The sequence below is a fragment of the Pezoporus flaviventris genome, unplaced genomic scaffold, assembly GCF_033815535.1.
Source record: "Pezoporus flaviventris isolate CSIRO_AGI_PZ_B2104156 unplaced genomic scaffold, CSIRO_AGI_Pfla_v1 ptg000025l, whole genome shotgun sequence".
Lineage (NCBI taxonomy): Eukaryota > Metazoa > Chordata > Aves > Psittaciformes > Psittacidae > Pezoporus > Pezoporus flaviventris.
Window position 1 is genome coordinate 28,372,956 of NW_026892573.1, and position 18,537 is coordinate 28,391,492.

General features: G+C 46.6%; 1 protein-coding gene across 1 annotated transcript in view; it reads right to left on the reverse strand.

Annotated features, from left to right (window-relative positions):
* RAB30 (RAB30, member RAS oncogene family) overlaps positions 1 to 17,008 on the reverse strand; it is a 43,899-nt gene extending 26,891 nt beyond the window's left edge. The window contains exon 1 of the mRNA XM_061458006.1: positions 16,525 to 17,008. The gene's annotated coding sequence lies outside the window, so the exon portion shown is untranslated. The remainder of the gene's footprint in view (positions 1 to 16,524) is intronic.
* Positions 17,009 to 18,537: the final 1,529 nt, after the last annotated feature.

Consider the following 18,537-nt stretch of genomic DNA (forward strand, 5'->3'; position numbering starts at 1 on the left):
TTGAGCCAACTTCAACAGCTGGATGCATGTGTGATAGAAATCAGAAGAGAAGCTGCTGTGGTGGTGAAGAATCCAGGCAGGGTAACAAGGCTTGCAGAACTGGCTTCATCTGGACTGGGGTATTTGCTGAGCTGGCAGCACTATGAATTGCTACAGATGATGGTGAAAGGAAACAAGCTGTAGCTGTAAAAATCTAGGTTTAAAGGAAAAAAGAAATGATTTAAAGAAACTGTGAGGCAAATTTGGGTTGGGAATATAAAAAGGAAGAAGTTACTGGATGAAACAGGCAAAGAAAAAGGAAGTACAGAAGGATACAGGATGCATTTGGGATAAAGCTGTCTAGGCAGATGCTGGTGGAGCACCCAGGCATTAGCCCAGCCAGAAACACTGCACAGAGGAGCATCCGTGTCCAGCACAGCCAAACAGGGGCAGGGGAAATGCAGCCCACAGGGAACAATGGGAAGAATAAAGTGGCAAGAATGATCCCTAACCCTGGAAGGACACCCACCAGCTACCTACAGAGACAAACTTGGGAGCTTTAGGGTTTCCAAACTGCAATGGAAATGTGTTTTTTATTGAGACTGTGCACTGGATCTGGGAATCTGAATTTAAACACTGAACACAAATGGGGTTTGGGTGCAAACCTCAAAGCCAGACTTAACAACAGTCACTACAAGCCCAGCTGACAAATCCATCTAATAAAACACGTGCTTGTAAGTCACAAATAGGCTTTTGGTTCATTGTCAAAAGCATAAAACACCAAAGACAATCAGGGAAAATTAGGTATTAAGTGTCAAGCATCCCCATTTGTGCTGCAATACAAGGGGACAGGTTTGAGCATTGTTTTGGCATAGAAACTAGGTTGGCCTGTGGCAAAGACAAGTGCTCCACATCAGAAAAAAGCCTTTGTAGACTTGGGAGTGAAGAGCTTCACCTCCACTGGGGGAAATCCAAGTTTCCACTGTGGGCTCACTAATCCACTGCTTTGGTTCACAGCTCTATTCCTGCTGCTCTGCAGTAGCCTCACATACTGCCCGGGGTTACTGCTGGCAGCTCCAAGTTCTCATGTCAATTGCTTTGAGTTCCCTTTCTTGGCAACTAGTAATCTCTCTTCCCCCTCCCACAAATCTGGGTAAAGCACTGAATGAGACTTCCCAGATATAATGCAAGAGTTGCAGATAACGGGGATCACACAGAAAACGTTTCTTTGTACATTTATTACACTTAAGCAGCCAGTGAATACAGTGCAGTGCTCTTAGGAGCAGGTCTGTGTCCTCTTGTGGCTGCCCTAAAGCAAAATAAGGTCCAAGCATGGTCGCAAACATCATCCCCTTCACTCTCAATATAAATGCACTATTGGGACAGATCCAGACCCTGATTATGAAGTGCATGTAGGGATTAGGTATCCACCATTAAATACAGAATTAAATTATTCATTCATCATGCTGTTACATGACTACAACCAATCATTCAAACATGAAACTAACCCAAACATCAGTGGTTTATGTAAGAGCACAAGGGGAGTGTTTCAGACACTGAGAGTGTGGCTTTTCTGCTTTGCCAACTTAGAATCATAGAACAGTTTTGGTTGGAATGGACCTTAAGATCATCCAGTTCCAACCCCCCTGCCACAGGCAGGGACACTTCACACTAAACCATGTCACCCAAGGCTCTGTCCAACCTGGCCTTGAAAACTGCCAGGGATGGAGCATTCACAACTTCCCTGGACAACCAATTCCAGTGCCTCAGCACCCTCACAGGAAAGAATTTCTTCCTTATATCCAATCTAAACTTCCCCTGTTTAAGTTTTAACCCGTTACCCCTTGTCCTATCACTACAGTCCCTAATGAACAGTCCCTCCCCAGCATCCCTACAGGCCCCCTTCAGATACTGGAAGGCGGCTAGGAGGTCTCCACGCAGCTTCTCTTCTCCAGGCTGAACAGCCCCAACTTCCTCAGCCTGTCTTCATACAGAGGTGCTCCAGTCCCCTGATCATCCTCGTGGCCTCCTCTGGACTTGTTCCAACAGTTCCATGTCCTTTTTATGTTGAGGACACCAGAACTGCACACAATGCTCCAGGTGAGGTCTCACAAGAGCAGGGCAGAGGGGCAGGATCACCTCCTTCGACCTGCTGGTCACGCTCCTTTTGATGCAGCCCAGGATACGGTTGGCTTTCTGGGCTGCGAGCGCACACTGAAGCCGACTCATGTTCATTTTCTCATCAACCAACCAACTTCTCAGACTGTTCTTCTCCCTTCTGTTATTTGCTACTTGTTGGTACCTCGGTGTGCACGATTTGAGTTCTCTTCGTATGAGGCTGCACAGACTCCAACAACAAGTAAGAGTTGTGCTTTGAGAGGATATACAACTTCTTTTTTAGATCCATCACATTGAAACAGGCTTGCTGCATTTTTGAAAGGCCAGCGTTACAACTTGAAAGCTTTACCCAGTATTTAACTATTGCATGGAGGGAGTATCCAAGCACACACTCCTCCACATGCATGCCCACATGTACATCCTTTAGATCATAAATGGAGAGCAAGTTGTGCATAAACAGCAGGTACATTTCCCCCCTCTCCTCATCATTAAGAGTAACTTCAAATCTGTATCATGATAACAAGGTTACAGCTACTAAAATAGAGAATTCTTTCTTCTAGCTTCTCCTACCCACTCCAAGGTGCTGGAGAAAGGTAACCCATAGTGGCACAGCCCTCGCTTAGGGGGTCTTCACTGCTTCTTCATGCAGAAAGGCCACATCCCTTTGCTCAAATTCTCCCCAGCCACTAATGCCTCAGTGCCACCTGCACCCCCAGAGTCCAGTAGAAACACTTCCTATCCCAATTTAACATTCTGCAGGCAGAATGAACGGGTAAAGCTGGTGGAAAACTGGTGACCAGCAAGGAAATACTATTTTTCCTTATTCTACAGGTTGGAAGACTCCTCGACAACAAAAGCAGCTCTGAAGCTCCAGTAGCCAATACTGAGCTAGGAAGATTTCCAGCTTAAACCAGACACCATTCACCTCTTCTTAAACCCTCTCCTCTCTTAGCTCCAGAGGAAGGCTCTTCCCTCCTCAGCCAGCAGCTTCACTGTTCACACAGGTCATTCACATGAAGAACTGGCTTAATCTCTATTGCAAAGAGAGCTCTGTGGAAGGGCATCAGTGAAGCCTTCTAAAATAAATAAAGTCCCTTCAGGATTAAACCAAAGCAGCATCCCCTCACATCTATCTCAGTTATTGCCATTGTCTCTCTCTGGCCTTGACAGATCTCATCTTGGATCGCCAGCACCCCCACAAAAAAAGAATCCCATCAAAGGACAATCTTCCCAGTTTTCCTTGTTTACATCTTCAGGGTTTCCTGTTGCTCTTCCTTCCTTGGCTTCCCAACTCCTGATTATTACTTTTAACATTCATTTTACAGCCTACCCTACATCCCACTAATTGCCTTCAACAAAAGCAGCAGTGTCAGTCATTCTCTCCCTCATGTGTGGCCAGATCTCACTGCAAACACTTGCTGAGCTTTCACCTGCTCATAAATGCTGCTGCTACCTGGCCTTTCCTTGCATCTTTGTGACCATGACCCGTTGTCACCCACTAGAAAGTGCTGAGCTCTGCTCACACATGGAAGCTGTGCTTTGTGTTCGCACAGGATGCGGTGATGGTCCATGGGATGCTGCAGCAACACACAGCAGCAAGAGGCAGAAGAAGGGATCCTGCCCTTCATTTAAAGCAGCAAATCCCCCCTCTTGAGGCTTATCCAATTGTTCCTAAATGGAAATGTCAGGCTGTTACTCCCATGCCACCCATTTTCCTCAGGGTCCGATCCACAGAGAATGGCAATCCCTCCAGGCTCAGTAATTCTGATAGCAAGTGGAAGCACGTGGCTCAGGTTTCTTACAAAAAGCAGAGTACGGAATTGTGAGGATGGATTTGAAGTGTTATGAGATGTGGTTTTGATATTTACAGGGACTTCTGTGCCTGTTCACAAACAGAAGCAGAAGTGCAATGGAGAGCATCTTTACTTGCCCAGGAACAGCCAAAATGCCATTATGAACTTGTCCTTTACAAGAGGACAAATGACACCGATCATGCATCAAGGCACACTGGGACCCATGTCAGGGTTAGATGAATTGATAAATGTTCTTCTTTAAAACCACAATTTGGAGAATAATATGTCAGAGACTTCACCAAAGCCCTCCAATCCTAAACAAGCCTCACAATATAACCCGTACATGTCCTTCGCCTCCCGAGAGCAGCCCACACTCCTAGCAACACAGCTCACACATGAGAAATGCAGCTAGTTTCAGTGTACAGCTTTCTCCAAGTATTCCTACTTGTTACAACACATTAATAATCAATACATCCTCCCTTTCAAAAGGATGCACAAGTTACAAGCCCTTCCTTCCCAGGAGATAGATGCTGATTACAGGAAGGCCTTCTCCATAACAATTCTGTTCCTAAATCACACTAATTGCCTTGTCCATTTGAAAGGTGCATTTACTATATCAGAATTAAAAAAGACCCTTATTATTAGCAAGATCTGAACCATTACCCATCAAAGCTGTTTGCATACTGGGCATGTTATCTTTTCCTGCATAGCACTGCTTGAAACCCTATAACACCTTCCCAGACAAAGTGCCATTAACATGCAAATGAGAAGTTCACACTCCTCCTTCCGCAGTCCTGCTGGAGATGGTGCACAATTAAAGTCCTAAGGAAAGGTAATGGAAGAATTAAAACAAGGCAGGTTGGCTACACATGTCACAGTAATGCCTGCAAATCAGTCTGGCCTCTAATTACCACACTATGTCCAGGAGGAATCGATTACAGCAATATAGATGAATGGGATCCTAAACTGAAAAACATATCAGATTAAACATTAATGCAGTCATTGACTGTTATCAATATATATTTAATGAAAGGTAAGGCCTAGCAAAATATAGGATTGATGGGGTTTTAAATATCTGAAAGACCAGATTCCAGGACGCAGAGGTTTTAAAATGATCCCAGCAACGTAACATACCAAAACTATAAATTCATCCACCAGGCTATAACTATACTTTGTGATTTGTTTTTATTGTAAAGATTGGTGTATGCATAGAGCCGGGCAGGAAGCCAAGCCTCAAACTGTGCTCTATTGACTGCTGAGGTCTCCATTAGCCCAGGGTGCTCCAAACAGCAATACTGGGTTGCCTAGACCAAGCCTAAAGATGATAGAATGCAACCTCTTCTCTGCACCAGGCAAGCTTTGGATGAGCAGTGCCAAACAAGCATCTGAATTCAACAAGCTTCCCCTTGAAATGTTATACATACTTTAGGGTTCAACTTTAACCTTATTTTCTAAGGAAAACGAGCTTTTGCAACCATCTAGCCTGGCCAACAGGTTCAAAAGTAACTGAAGGAAAGATTACAAAGAAGAAGACCACAAAGACAATATTAATTCTGAGACCTTGAAGCTTCAGCACTCAGACATCACAGCTGAAAGTGCTCAAAACCTCTCCAAAACACATGTACCTCCTGCACGGGACACAAAAGATGAACCTCTTACGTGATCTGACAACTCTGAGCCCTGTGTCTGGTCTACTTGAACATTAACTGGTCTGGCAGATTATGCTTTACATGGTGGCACTGTTTTGTCTTACCTACCTTTGAGGAGCTAACCAGTATGTCCAAGTTAGTCTTACACGAGGTCTGGCTTTCCCACCATACTGTGAGACAAGCATCTCTGCACACTTCTGAATCTGCCATCTCTCTCTCTCTAGTGACAGTGCCTGGGACCTACAATGACAACATTCAACGGCAGACAACCCAACTTTGGCGCACACAATTCCAGGGAGAACCCAAGGCTCCAACATTCAGTGAACAAACACAACCAAACACAACAAATTCTTAGCCAATTTATACTTTCTGAAAGGATTTAGGGTTAATGGGACTTCCAGTTTAAGAGCCAGTTATCCAGGATACACCTTCCAGTGTTTTGGATGTATAGAGCAAGTGACTGTGCCTTTTGCCTACATAAGAGGACATTAGACAGCTGCATCACCCTGAGAAACCACTGAAATCACATTGTGGTACTATGGTATTTGAATGAAGACGTCCAGAAACGCTCTGCAAGAAACCAACCCCTGGGAGCTAGCAGGGCTCTTTCTGCTCAACTGGAATTGAACCAATATCAAAGCACTGCAACAAAAATGCTGTGTTTCACATGAGAGCCATTGATCTCCTGGAATCGCTGATCACATCAAAGCTAAAAATCACAATTCCAGCAGTGCCACTTTGTTTCCCTGCCTGCGTCACCTCCACTGCTTGCAGTATTACTTCTATCCTCTCACATAAGGCTGCCAGCTGCATTGCAATACCCATCACGCAGCACCCCACCAATAGCTGGTGGCTGCTAAGGCAATATTTACACTATGGTTTTCATTACAGTTTATAAAACTCTCTGGAGTTCTTCCAAAGGAAAAGCTCCACGTAAATTGGAATTATTATTGTCATCTACAGGCTAAGGCCAGTTAAGAATTTACTAGAGCTCAATGTGGAGACTGCAGATGTTTGAAATCCCAATCAACGGGCTGTGAGCAATAAACGTCATTAACATTGCCTGTAACACATTTCTTCAGCAGCATACAATAAATCACTGATGAATATTCAAGGCAACCCTCTGAGGTTATCTCCATTTTACAGACAGAGGCAACCAGGAGACAGAAGTTTAGAAATGACTTGCCTATAAACACAAAACAGATGCAGAATTCTATTGTCTCGCCTTCAGAGTACAAACTACTTCTTTCTAGACAACGCTTCAAATTCTATAGATTGATTTGCAGTGAAATTAAGGAGACTGGCATTCCCCAAAGTCACCCAGGTTACAGCACGGGTTACCTACATTACAGCAACACCTACAGAAGGCAGAGAACTGCAGATTTTCACTGTATGAAGTCGAGCAAACAGATAAAAACCCTATCCCAAAGCCTTGTTATGGATAATAAAATCAAATCTATGCATAAAATACAGTAAGAAAGAGAAATGAAAGACTCAAAAATTGCATTAGAGGAAGAACCAGGAACGGACCAACCCTCCAGAATAACTATATTCATTAACTAAGCATCACCCAACATTGCCCAGGAGATATTTTTAAAGCCTTCCTCTGTATCTCCGAGAACTGATGTCATCAAGCAAAATGAGGAACACTGTGAAAGACGTGTTAACGAGATGGAAAGAGTGTTTATGCAGTTTCACACATTTTCCAGCAAGGATTTTGACATTTAAGCGGGATGGCCTGGTTACTAACGGCTACTCTATGAACTGATGCAACACACTCACCACTGCGCTGACTGGCAGATGCAGTAAACAAGCGGTAGTTCACCCCAGGTTCTTCCTCCCTGTGGCAACAGCTTTTGTAGAACTGCAAAACTTAAAGAGACACTTTGAATTAATATTTATTCCAATCGTCCTCCTTTACTCCAACAGCATCAGCCTTAATGGATGTTTTCCTCTGCTACTTCGTTGGGCAAGTCAATAGTCTATTTACTTCAGACTTCTTCAGTTCTGGATTTCTAACTGGGGGGGGCTGGATTTAGATATGCTTTTTATTATTAAATACCAGGTAACAACCTGCAAGGCTACAAAGTGAATCAGCCCGGAGACACTGTCCTAAAGAAACTAACCTAGCAAGAAGGATTGACTAAGATTGGCCTTAACCAAGCAGATCCCAAATCCAGAAGCACAGCAGATTAGAGACAAAGCTGATATAAGTGGGATGCCCATTGATTAAAGACTGAAGGTTTACAATGAGTAAAGTGAAGTTACTCATGATGGAAGCACAAGTATCTCTGGCCATGCAACAGCTTGAGAAGAAGCTTTAAAAATTCCCTGTACTACACTTGCACCTGCAGTAGAAAGTTCAGGAATGGTCCATGTATAATGGCCAGACAAGGGGAATCTCAATCCTCTCCAGCACAAGGATATCCAACTTGACCCATGCATTTGAAGACATTTTAGTCAATGCTTCCTGGTGACATATAGGGACCAACTACCTGCACAGCTAAGTGCATCTGCACCAAGACACAGTTTTCCTGCAGAACTGACAACTGAACTCAAAAAAGAAGAACGATTACCTTGTAGAGGGAAACACTACATTAACAAAAGTAGTTTCCAAGGTTTACAAACACAATAGAAATACTGAGAATCCCTCAGGATCACAGTATGGATATATTTAAGTTTGTTTTCCAGTTTTTGTGAGAAGCAGAAGAGACTTCAGAATCTGGGGTTAGCAACTGCTAAAAAACCACAGTTTGTTTCTGCATTGAACATCCATTACAACCCTGTAAGAGATGGTCAGGGCATGCTAATGGCCACCAGCAGGTCACAACACAAGAGGAGAACTCATTCCTATAGACACCTCAAAGCAGTTTCCAGCCAAGTCACATGCTCACACCTCTCTCTCCGAAATAGGTCAAGCAGAAATCCATTATCCCAGAGTGAAAAGCCTGACTTTAGACTTCCCATTTGCCTGCTGGAATTAAAGAGTTAACAGAAACCTGGGTTTATCTGGGGGTTTTCCATGTGCACACACACGCACCCATCCATCCAGGCAAAACGCTGCTACCATATTTTAGCAATGTGAATACTGCTGGCTTGAAGAAAATGGGCACAGTTCCCTTTTTAGAAAGAACAAATTGTTCAGAACAAGGACAAATGCAATAGAGAAATCAGGCACTGACTCCTGTTTCTGCTGTTTCAAGTTTCTGGTACATGCAGCTCAGTCTTTGCATGATTTTTTTTCTGTATATAGACCAAACATTGCTCAAGAATCCCCCCATAACGCCCTAATGCTCCTCACAGCAAATATTTGGGGGGGTATATTTCAGATATGGGAGGAATTAGAGGGTGCCCTGATCTTCTGGTGGCTACAGACAGGAGACAACCATTGCCCACAGGGCCAGAGTAATTGCAGTGGAGCAGATACTTGCTTCACTTGAGTGTAGTTTAGACACAAAATGTGGGATTTGCTGCAAACTGTGTTGAAACCACTCCTTTAGATTGAAAGCCACAGAAACGGGTATACAAAGAAAGGCAGTATAGCCCACCCCCATAATCACATAGGGTGAACTTGCAGCTACATCTCCAGTTAACCAGAACATAGAACCTGATGCCAGGCTCCTTATTAGTCCAGAGACATACGGAATTCCCAAACCTGCCCTTACTCTCTTGTGAAAGCTATAGATTATTCCAGTCTTCGCTGGGGCTTTAATTCGACTCATTAGCACAGATTTATCCGAGTTAATACTTTTTCTCCACAGGACACCATGAACTTCAGGGGAGATGCAAGAATAAAAAGGCTAATGTTATGTCTCTCAATCTCTTTCCCAATGCGCAGAAATGAACTGCTATCCCCACAGCAATTTCAGGCTTTGCACCTCCAAAGGTTACTCGTCTCAGGATGGAATAACCTGATGTCTCTAGAGGACTAACAGGGACACCAATGAGTCCAGAAAGCTTTTTCAACCCTACATTTATATTGCAGGCATTTGAGTTAATAGCTATAAAGCAAGAACAAAACTAATAAGGATTACTTTGTCAAGTAGCAGTCATCTCTTCTCTGTTAATCAAGTTCAAGAGCCATAATAATAAAGCTTGAATCTCCAGTGTTGGAGAAGATGGAATTTAACACTCCCTTCTGCCATCAGAAAGCAACATAAAACCAAGACCACGCAGCATGGAGACCCCTTAGGGGATTTCTTGAGGTCACTAACAAGAATTCAGCTTGTCCAATACATAAATCCATATACAAGTTTGTCTTCCTATGTTTTTAAAGGATGTTATTTTAAGTAAATATTCCCATGCTGCAGCCACAACTGTCATGAAAACACTGTGTGTTAGACCTTGGAAGCATAAGAGATGGCACCATGGAGAACTTCTCACTAATTAGACATGAAGCTGGCTTCCTTTAAAAACTTGTTAGATAAAAAGCCTTGACTGATCTATTTTTCCATTACTCCGAGCTCAGGCAATGAAATTTAAATCACAGAAGTGCTAATTATTATTCTTCAAGTCAGCTTTTCATTACTGAGAGCATTCTCTCCACCACAGCAATCCCCAAATCTCTCTTCTAATCCTGGCAATCCCTTTCACTTGTTCTTTGATTGCCTGTAAGGCTGAACGTTGGCATTAAACCTCTCAACTCAAGGTGTTGATCTACATCCTGAGCATGGATCTGGGATTTCTCTGCAGCACAGATTTTTCTGGGTCTCCCACCACCACTTTTGTATCTATGGATGAATGGGTATTGGAAAAAGAGAGTCACCAATGGAAAGACAGGAGGGCTTCACAAGTTCCTATGCCCCAAGTTTCATCCACCAAATGCCCAGGAGGGCAGAGCATGGGTGGGCTCATCTACTAATCGGACACATGCTGTTCCTTCTACCCAACATCTTTAATAATCTATTCCTTATTAGCATCAAATCTCCTTCAGATGACTCTCCATTTATGCCCATTCACAGCATTGCCCAGATTCATTTGTCATCAGGGAGCATCCAAGCTCCTAAACGTTACTGCTGAACACCACTAGATAGAAAAGTGAAGAGAAAAGGGGAAATGGAGTGGCTGCACTGGAGCAAGGAGAGGCTTAGGCATATGGAAAACAGGTATGGAGAAAGTAGATGGGAACAAGCATGTCAGCAGTCCCCCTTGACATGGTACTGCTCCAGTTAGTGACACCCCAGGTGAAACACCCCACACAGCTTTGTTGGAGGGCACCAGAGCTGATGACAGGGATGGAAGGCATGTCCTGTGAGGAGCAGCTGAGGACTTTGGGGTTGTCTAGACTGGAGAAAAGGAGGCTGAGGGACAACCTCATTGCTCTCTACAGCCTTCCAAGGAGGGGGAGAAGGATGTGCTGATCTCTTCTCCTTGGTATCCAGTGACAGGACATGTGGGAATGGTCCCAAGGTGCACCAGGGGAGGTTCAGACTGTCCATTAGGAAGCTTTTCTTTACAGAGGTAGTGGTCAAACACCTGTAACAGGCTTCCTAGACAGGCAGTCGATGCCCCAAGCCTGTCAGTGTTTAAGAGGCCTTTGAATAATGCCCTTAACAACATGCTTTACCTTTTGAACAGCCCTGAAGTGGTCATTCAGTTGGACTAGATGATCTTTGTAGGTCTCTTCTAACTAAAAACCACTCTATTCTAACCATCTATTTACTCTGGAAAGAGATCAGATACTTCCATAGCCAGGTAATGGAGTGATCTCTCCTGCTGAAGCAATAAAAACTCCCTTATATTTGCTTGCTCCAAAACACTCTGGAAAAGCACATGCAACTGATTGCTACTGCAGGATGTGATTCTCACACACAGCTGGATTAATTTTCTTCACTGTTGCAAGCATATTGGCACCAAGGCTCAGCACCAGCCTACGGGATGGTAGTTCTATGGCAATTGCCTTTTGCAAGTAATAGGCTGGATTTGTACCACAAATACTCCCACTTTAAAGGCACAAATGCTGCCTTTTGAGTAACTGACTTTTTGCTTAAGCAGAAAAGCAGAGTTCTGGGAGCTTTATTGCAGAGGGAAGCAGCCCACTGCAGCAGTGGGTCAGGCTCCCAAGGCCCTGCACTAAGTCCCCCTCTCTGTGGAGAGCATCTTTAGCAGGACAGAGTTACACAAGCACCGCCTGACTTCTGCTCACTTTGGCATCTCCAATACCTTTCTTTTTTCCCCCTTTAAATCCACGCAGCAGGGTGCAGTCTTTTGAGAACCCATGTGCAAGCTCATCTCTTTTCATGCCAGCGCAGCCTTTCCTCCCCTTCCTCTTCTCTCTTCCCTTTCCCATTACTCTCTTCAAGGTCTGAAAGAAAACACTTTTCAGATACTTAAAGGTTACAAGTTAACTTGGTTCAGCAGTACCTAAAAGAAGGCATTTCTGCTCAAAGGAAAGAAAACAAACAGGGTACCTTGTGATCTCCAAAAGCACAGCAGCAGATTTCCGCAAGGCTCTATCCAACATGGAGCAAAGCAAGACCTTACTGAAGATTCTCTTCTGTTTGTTCAAGAATTCCCGAATTATCTCAGGAAAATAATAGCTGGCTTAGTTTAAACAGGTGGTTTAAATTTTGCCTTAAGTCTATTAGGGAAGAGTGCACCTCTGCATACAGAGAGAAGCGCGGTGCAGCAGGAACAGCAACTCCAGGCGAGGCGAGATGACAAATAGCAATTCAATCTCAAGCTGTTTGCAACCTAAATATCTATCCCCAGCTCCATGCAGCAAAGCCCTCATTTGATTTCACCCTGCGTAGATAAAAAGCATTAGACATCACAACACAAATCTCACCAGTACCTTAGGCAGGGCCAGTGTTTAATAGCACAGATTAGCTATGAAACTACTGTAGCAGCAACAGACTTTAATGTGGTCTTGGCTCTGTTTAAACACTGACAGTGATTTTAAGGGACAAGTTCATCCTTGTTCTGCCCTAATTATTTCAACATATTAGCACCTGAGGAATATCTGACTCAACCACCCCCCCACCCCCCCGGTCTAAAGTCATTATTTACGCACAGGCCAGCATGGATTACATGACAAACATGACAGATCACTTCTCTTCTCCTGTAAGAGTGCCATTAAAAATAAAATGAGGATTTAGTTAGCTATTGACTGAACCACTGGGGGGGCAGGAAGCTGAAGGACTTAATGCAGAAAGAAATTATGGAAACTAGAGAGTCAATCCAAGCATTGCCTTAGGTCAGCTCATTTGTCCTCCAGCCAAAGCAGGGCTGTCGCTGCCCCAAGCTCTCTCCAACCACAATGTTTTTGATGTTGGGAACCCATCCATAGCATAGAAGGTGATTTTATTGTCCCATAAATATCCCACTCAGAAGTTCTGCATGCATTCATACAAGCTTCCTTATCTGAACAGCCCCATTCCTGCAAGGTATGCCCACCTTCTGCTACATTTTGCACCCCTGCTATGCCAGCCACCCTGTTGCAATGAATCTCTCCATCTTCTGCACTGCCTGGGTGGTTATTTGGCAATATGCACAAACTTGCGCCTCACATGTTCCCAACTCCTCTTTCTGTACTTGCCAACAGCAAGGCTTGCACTCAAAGCGTTGGTCCTGCCCTAAAAACAAAGGGGAATATGCCTAAAATGAGAAGAGGAATTTATCAGATCCACAGCTGTTATCATTCTTGCTTGGCTGTATTTTAGGTCAGAATAAGAAAATGCCAACAACCCCATACCACACCCCAAACAAAACCCAGCTGCAGATACACCTATCTGGGACACACCACTGAACTTAAAGCAAGTGCTTCAATTTGCCGACTGATGGATGCCAGCTTGGGTACCACAACAAGGACCAAATGAGGGCAGCTCCAGAGCTAAAACCAGCTCTACCACTTGCATTAGAGCCACAATACTCCTGCTCAGGCTACAAGCTACTGGGTCTGGAAAGCTGGGGAGTACAGAGCATAGATGTGCTAACAGAGGAAAGCTCTTTCACAGGAAGGTGACAAACAGAGGTTCAATTTGCCCACAGACACCTTTCTCCCACTCCCCAATTCCCACCTTGTCTTCCCATGCCTGTTTGGGAAGCAACTGCTCAGTTACTCCCTAAAGAGCCTTCTTCACGTCTCCATCCACCCATCCTTTCATCTCTCCCTTCAGTTGCCTTGCCAGACCCCAGCCCTGGGCTACAGAAATCACTGGCCTCTCACAGCTCTGCTCTGAAGCACAGAAGATGATGAAGCTCAAGAGGCAGCAAATTTATCCCAGCTCTGGCTCTTCCCAGCTCCCTTCATCTCACCAGTCTTTGGGTCCCTCCATACAGGAGGCTGGGAGACACTCAAGCATCCCAGAGCAGTTTGAACTTCTTTTTGCAACAGTTCTGGAATGGGCAATTTAATACAGTGTAGGGCACATAGGTGATGCTGATAAAGCAAATCAACAGCATCAAACCCAATGATCTTAAGGTCCTTTCCAACCCTAACTATTCTATGATTCTTTGATAAGAACAGGACTAAAATACAAGAGAACTGTACAGAGTATGACCATGAAATCACCGAGCCCTGAACCCCCTTCCAGAAACTCATTAATAAGGAATTGGGGAAACAGTAAAAGACCAAAGGAAATATTTACTGCTGCCTTCCTGGTATATTCTCTCTGCTGCCAGCAATTGGCATCTTGGGGACTTCTTGAATCACAAATAATGCATACATTGCATTTAGGTCTTTGCAGACTCAAATTACTCAAGAGGAAGGGCCCCTTGGCTAATCTGTGCTTTTTAACAGTAATCACTCACCTATTGAGTGATTTCTAGCTTTTGGTCCATTTTTATACATCTCTGTTTTGGTTGCTGAGAGACAAAATTTCATCTTATTAATAGGGTGTATTTCTGAGCTATATTTTAATTTTCTTCTTGCTGTAGTAAATATAGCTTGAAAATGCTAGTATGCATTAGCACAAGTCTTTTTAAATCCAACAAATGTAGTAAGTTTGAAAAAAAATAACAAAACAAGCATAAATTCCAACACATATTTGTAAATATATATATATATATCTCAGGTTGAGGCTAAAGCATCTTTCTACTACCTAAAGGATCATATAAGAAAGCTGGTGTCCTGCTGGTGTTTCTGAGATGTTCCACATCCCTGAATACGTTCAAGGCCACGCTGGACAAAGCTTGGAGCAACCTGCTCTAGTGGAAGGTGTCCCTGCCCGTGGGAGGGGTTGGAACTGGATGAGCTTTAAGGTCCCTTCCAACACAAACCAGTCTGGGATTCTATCAAAGCAGAATAAAATAAAGTAAAAAGATATCCCCAAAATTGCATTACTTAAATAGAAACCCCTGGCCATGGATTCCTTGCTTTTTCTCCCCACATTCTATACCAATATTTCCCGGAACAGTTCCCAGCCTACGCTTTTAAATTATCACTTCATTTCCAGTACCTTCTCTCCACAGCAAGGAAAATCACTGCTGTATAACTTCTTTTACAGCCAAGATGGGAAACCCTCCATGAGATTACCCATTCCCTTCCCTTGTAAAATAGAGAGGAAAATGTCATTCCAGGAAATAGAAACGTTAAAAAAAGGCCAATGAAACAAAGGCAACTCCTGCACACAATGTTGTTCTTCCCCTCTGAGTCAGTAATAAAGAGGAAGGAAGGAAAAAACCCAGATAAAACAAATGCAAGGAGGAGGTGTGGATGCAGCATGTTTATCCCCGCGGAAGAGGGGAGGCTGTAAGAGGCCGTGCAGCGCATACGGACACCCCAACCACCGCCTTGGTGTTTACAAACATTTTGATGCAACCAAACAGGGAGTTTCATTGTCCCCACTGCACTCATGTCACTCGTCCCCCAGCGCTGAGATTCCAGGAACAGGCTGCCAGAGGACACACAGTGCCAGTTACACAAGAGAGGCGCAGAAGCAAACATGCAGCAGAAGGAAAGGAGGAGAAATAAGATGAACCAGCTCAGATGCACGCTCTCTTCCTGATCTCACCAGCCTCCAAGTCAGGCTTTGGAGCAGATTAACTTTAAAGGGCACCGAAAGATGCTGACAGATCTGAGGCGAGCAGGACCCCTCTGTCTGCACACACAGCACAAAATTAGACGGCTGGGGACCACAGCGATGATGCAGAAGGGGACAAAACCTTCTGATGTTATGTATCACTAGTTATATTGCACTAATATCATCACACTGTTCAAGTCAAACTCTGAACTGCGCCTCGCAAACAGGAAGGGTACAGGGAGACAAAAAAGCCATGCTAAAATGAAGCTCTGCTGGAGCACAAAGTTTTCACGAAGTTTAAAATATACACTTCTTGTATTCAAGATAAAAGGGAAAAAGACCAGAGTGGTAGTTTGGAAGTTGAAATAAATCACCAAGCAATGATTTTGAAGATGGATACTCGTGATATGACTTGGAAAAGGAGCCTGGACCAAGCATACACAGCCAGAACTAAGCCAGCTCAACCCAAATCCCCCTGAAAAAGGGGAGGAATGCGGGTGCCAAAACACAGAACCCGGACGACACAGCGCCGCAGCCCTCGCAACCCCATCCTGCTACAGACTTGAATTATTCAACTCTTTAGCAGTCTTTATTTTGCATTCCCCAGGAGCCCCGGGTCTCGCAGGCGCTCAGCACCAATTTACAGACACCAATTAAAACCCTATCTTATTTTCCGCTACTATATAGCGCAGAAGACAAACGGGACAGCGTATGCGTCTCCCGCCCGGTGTCAGCGGTATTTCGGGATGCCCGGAGCTGCGGGACGCGCAGCGCGGCCGCGGAGGTACCGCGCCTGCCCAGCGGGCAGGGAGGGGTGCTCTTCTCCGCGGTATTTCTCCGATTTAGAGGTTTTGCGGCTTATTCCCCCCCCCCCCTTTTCCAGCAACAGCAGGGAAAGGCAGCGCAGCCCCGCTCGGCACCGCTTATCCCCGCACAGCATAGGGAAGCGCATCGGGAGATGGTGGGGGGTAAAAGGAGAAGGAAAAACACACACACATTACAGAAAAGGAGCGCAGAACTCACCTGGTTTGGGATTTTTCCTCCCTCTCCACGACCATAAAACGAGGCGGGAGCCAGGAGCCGGTCACCGGCGATAGGAGAAGCTGCCAGCCGCGGACCCCACGATGGGGATAGCGGGGCCGGGTGCGATGCAGCCCTCACGCTCCGGGGTAGGTGTTGGAATAACCCCGCTGCGGTGCAGCCCCCGGGGATGGGTGCAAGGCAGCCCGCTCCCCCGGGATGGGTGCTGGCCGCCCGCCCGCCGCAGGGCAGCTCCCGGGATGGGTGCAGCGGGGCTGGGCACAAGGCAGCCCAGCTCGGGGATAGGTGCTGAGGCCACCTCCCCGTGCAGCACCCCGGGATGGGTGCTGAGCCACCCTCGGGCCAGGACAGCCCCCGCGGGACGGGTGCAGCGGAGCTCGGTGCAAGGCAGCGCTCTCCAGGGATGGGTGCAGGGCAGCACCCCGGGCTGCAGCAGAAGCAGGCGGCCCTGGTGCTGGGGGCCGGAGCAGGAGCGGGCCCCCCCCCGGCCGCGGCAGCGGGAGGCGGCACCAGCGGAGCACAATGAACGGCGGCGCCCCCGCGGCCGCCCGCTGGGCAATGACATCACCTCTCTCGCCCGCCGGGGCGGGGCGAGCGGCACGGCCGCCGCCTCCCCATTGGCTGGGCCCTGACGGCAGCGGGGGATTCTGGGGCTTGTAGTTTTGTGAGGGGAGTTTCCGATGAAGAAGGCGTTGGGTGAGGACTACATTTCCCGGCAGGCACCGCGCTGCGCGGCTGCGGTCGGGAGGGAGAGGGGCTGAGGAGGAAGGTGATGTGGCCGCCATGTTGATGGCGTGGGACAGTTTTAGCTCGGGAGAAGCGGCCGGGCCGCCGGGTTGAAATGTCGGCAAAGGGGGAGGATGGGAACCAGGTTTGGGCTCAGGGGTGGACAGAGCTTGTGTGTAGCGGGTAAAAGAAGGGGGAGGCTGCGGAGTCGCCCAGCGGGCGCTGCGGGTTGTGTCGTGCAGGGCCATGAAGGACATGGCGTAGCGGGCGGTTGTCTCTCGGTGCCCGCTGGTTCTGGGTAGGGTAGTGCAACGCCATGTGGGGAGTGAGGCAAAGGCAGGAGTCCGTTTGGGAGCTCACCCCTTTTGCGGGCCAGAGGGGAGCCCGTGAGCCCGTGGCAGCGGGGCCCTGCGGCGGGTAGGCCTCTGCAGCGAGGGAGCGGCGCCCGCTGAGGTGGGTCTGAGGGGGGAGCGGTGGGTGGCTGCTGGGCACGGCTGTGAGGGCAGGCGGCTGCGGATCTGTGCTGGGACGGTGCTTAGTTGCGGAGGGGAGGCTGCTGCGTGCGGTGCAGGGAGCCGGGGCGGCTCCGGTGGCTGTCGGGGTTGTGTCCCTTGCGCCCTGCGGGGACAGGGGCTGTAGCTACCCAAGTGTTCGGGCGTAGACTGTGGTTTACAGAGCGGCGCTGAAGCCTTGGTTTGGCCTTGGTGGGGAGGCCCTCGGCAGGGAGCGGCTGGGACGTGCCCTTACCGCACAGCAGGTGACAGTCCGCGCTTGCTAGTTTGGGGCTCTTTTAAGGGTTGTGGCTGGTGCCTGATAACTGTATTAATAGTGTTTGGGTGTCAGATAAACGTGGCTTAATGTGACCAGCAGGAGGAGCTTTGTTCCCTCCTAAAGGCAGCTGTCGTCGGTGCGTCTGAAAGAGGGTGTATTTAGAATTAGATACAAGGAAGAAGCTCTTCCTTGTGAGGGTGCTGAGGTGCTGGCACAGGGTGCCCAGAGAAGCTGTGGCTGCCCCATTCCTGGCAGTGTTCAAGGCCAGGTTGGACGAGGCTTGGAGCAACCTGCTCTAGTGGAAGGTGTCACTGCCTTTGGCAGGGGGTTGGAACTGGATGAGCTTTAATGTCCTTTCCAACACAACCCGTTCTGTGATTCCATAGCGACATAAAACAACCTTGAAAAAGCTGAGAGAATGGATGTGATATTGTAAGACCTGTCAGCATGGTATGGGAGCAGACAAGCTAACTTTGCTCCCTGATTTCTTATGTATGC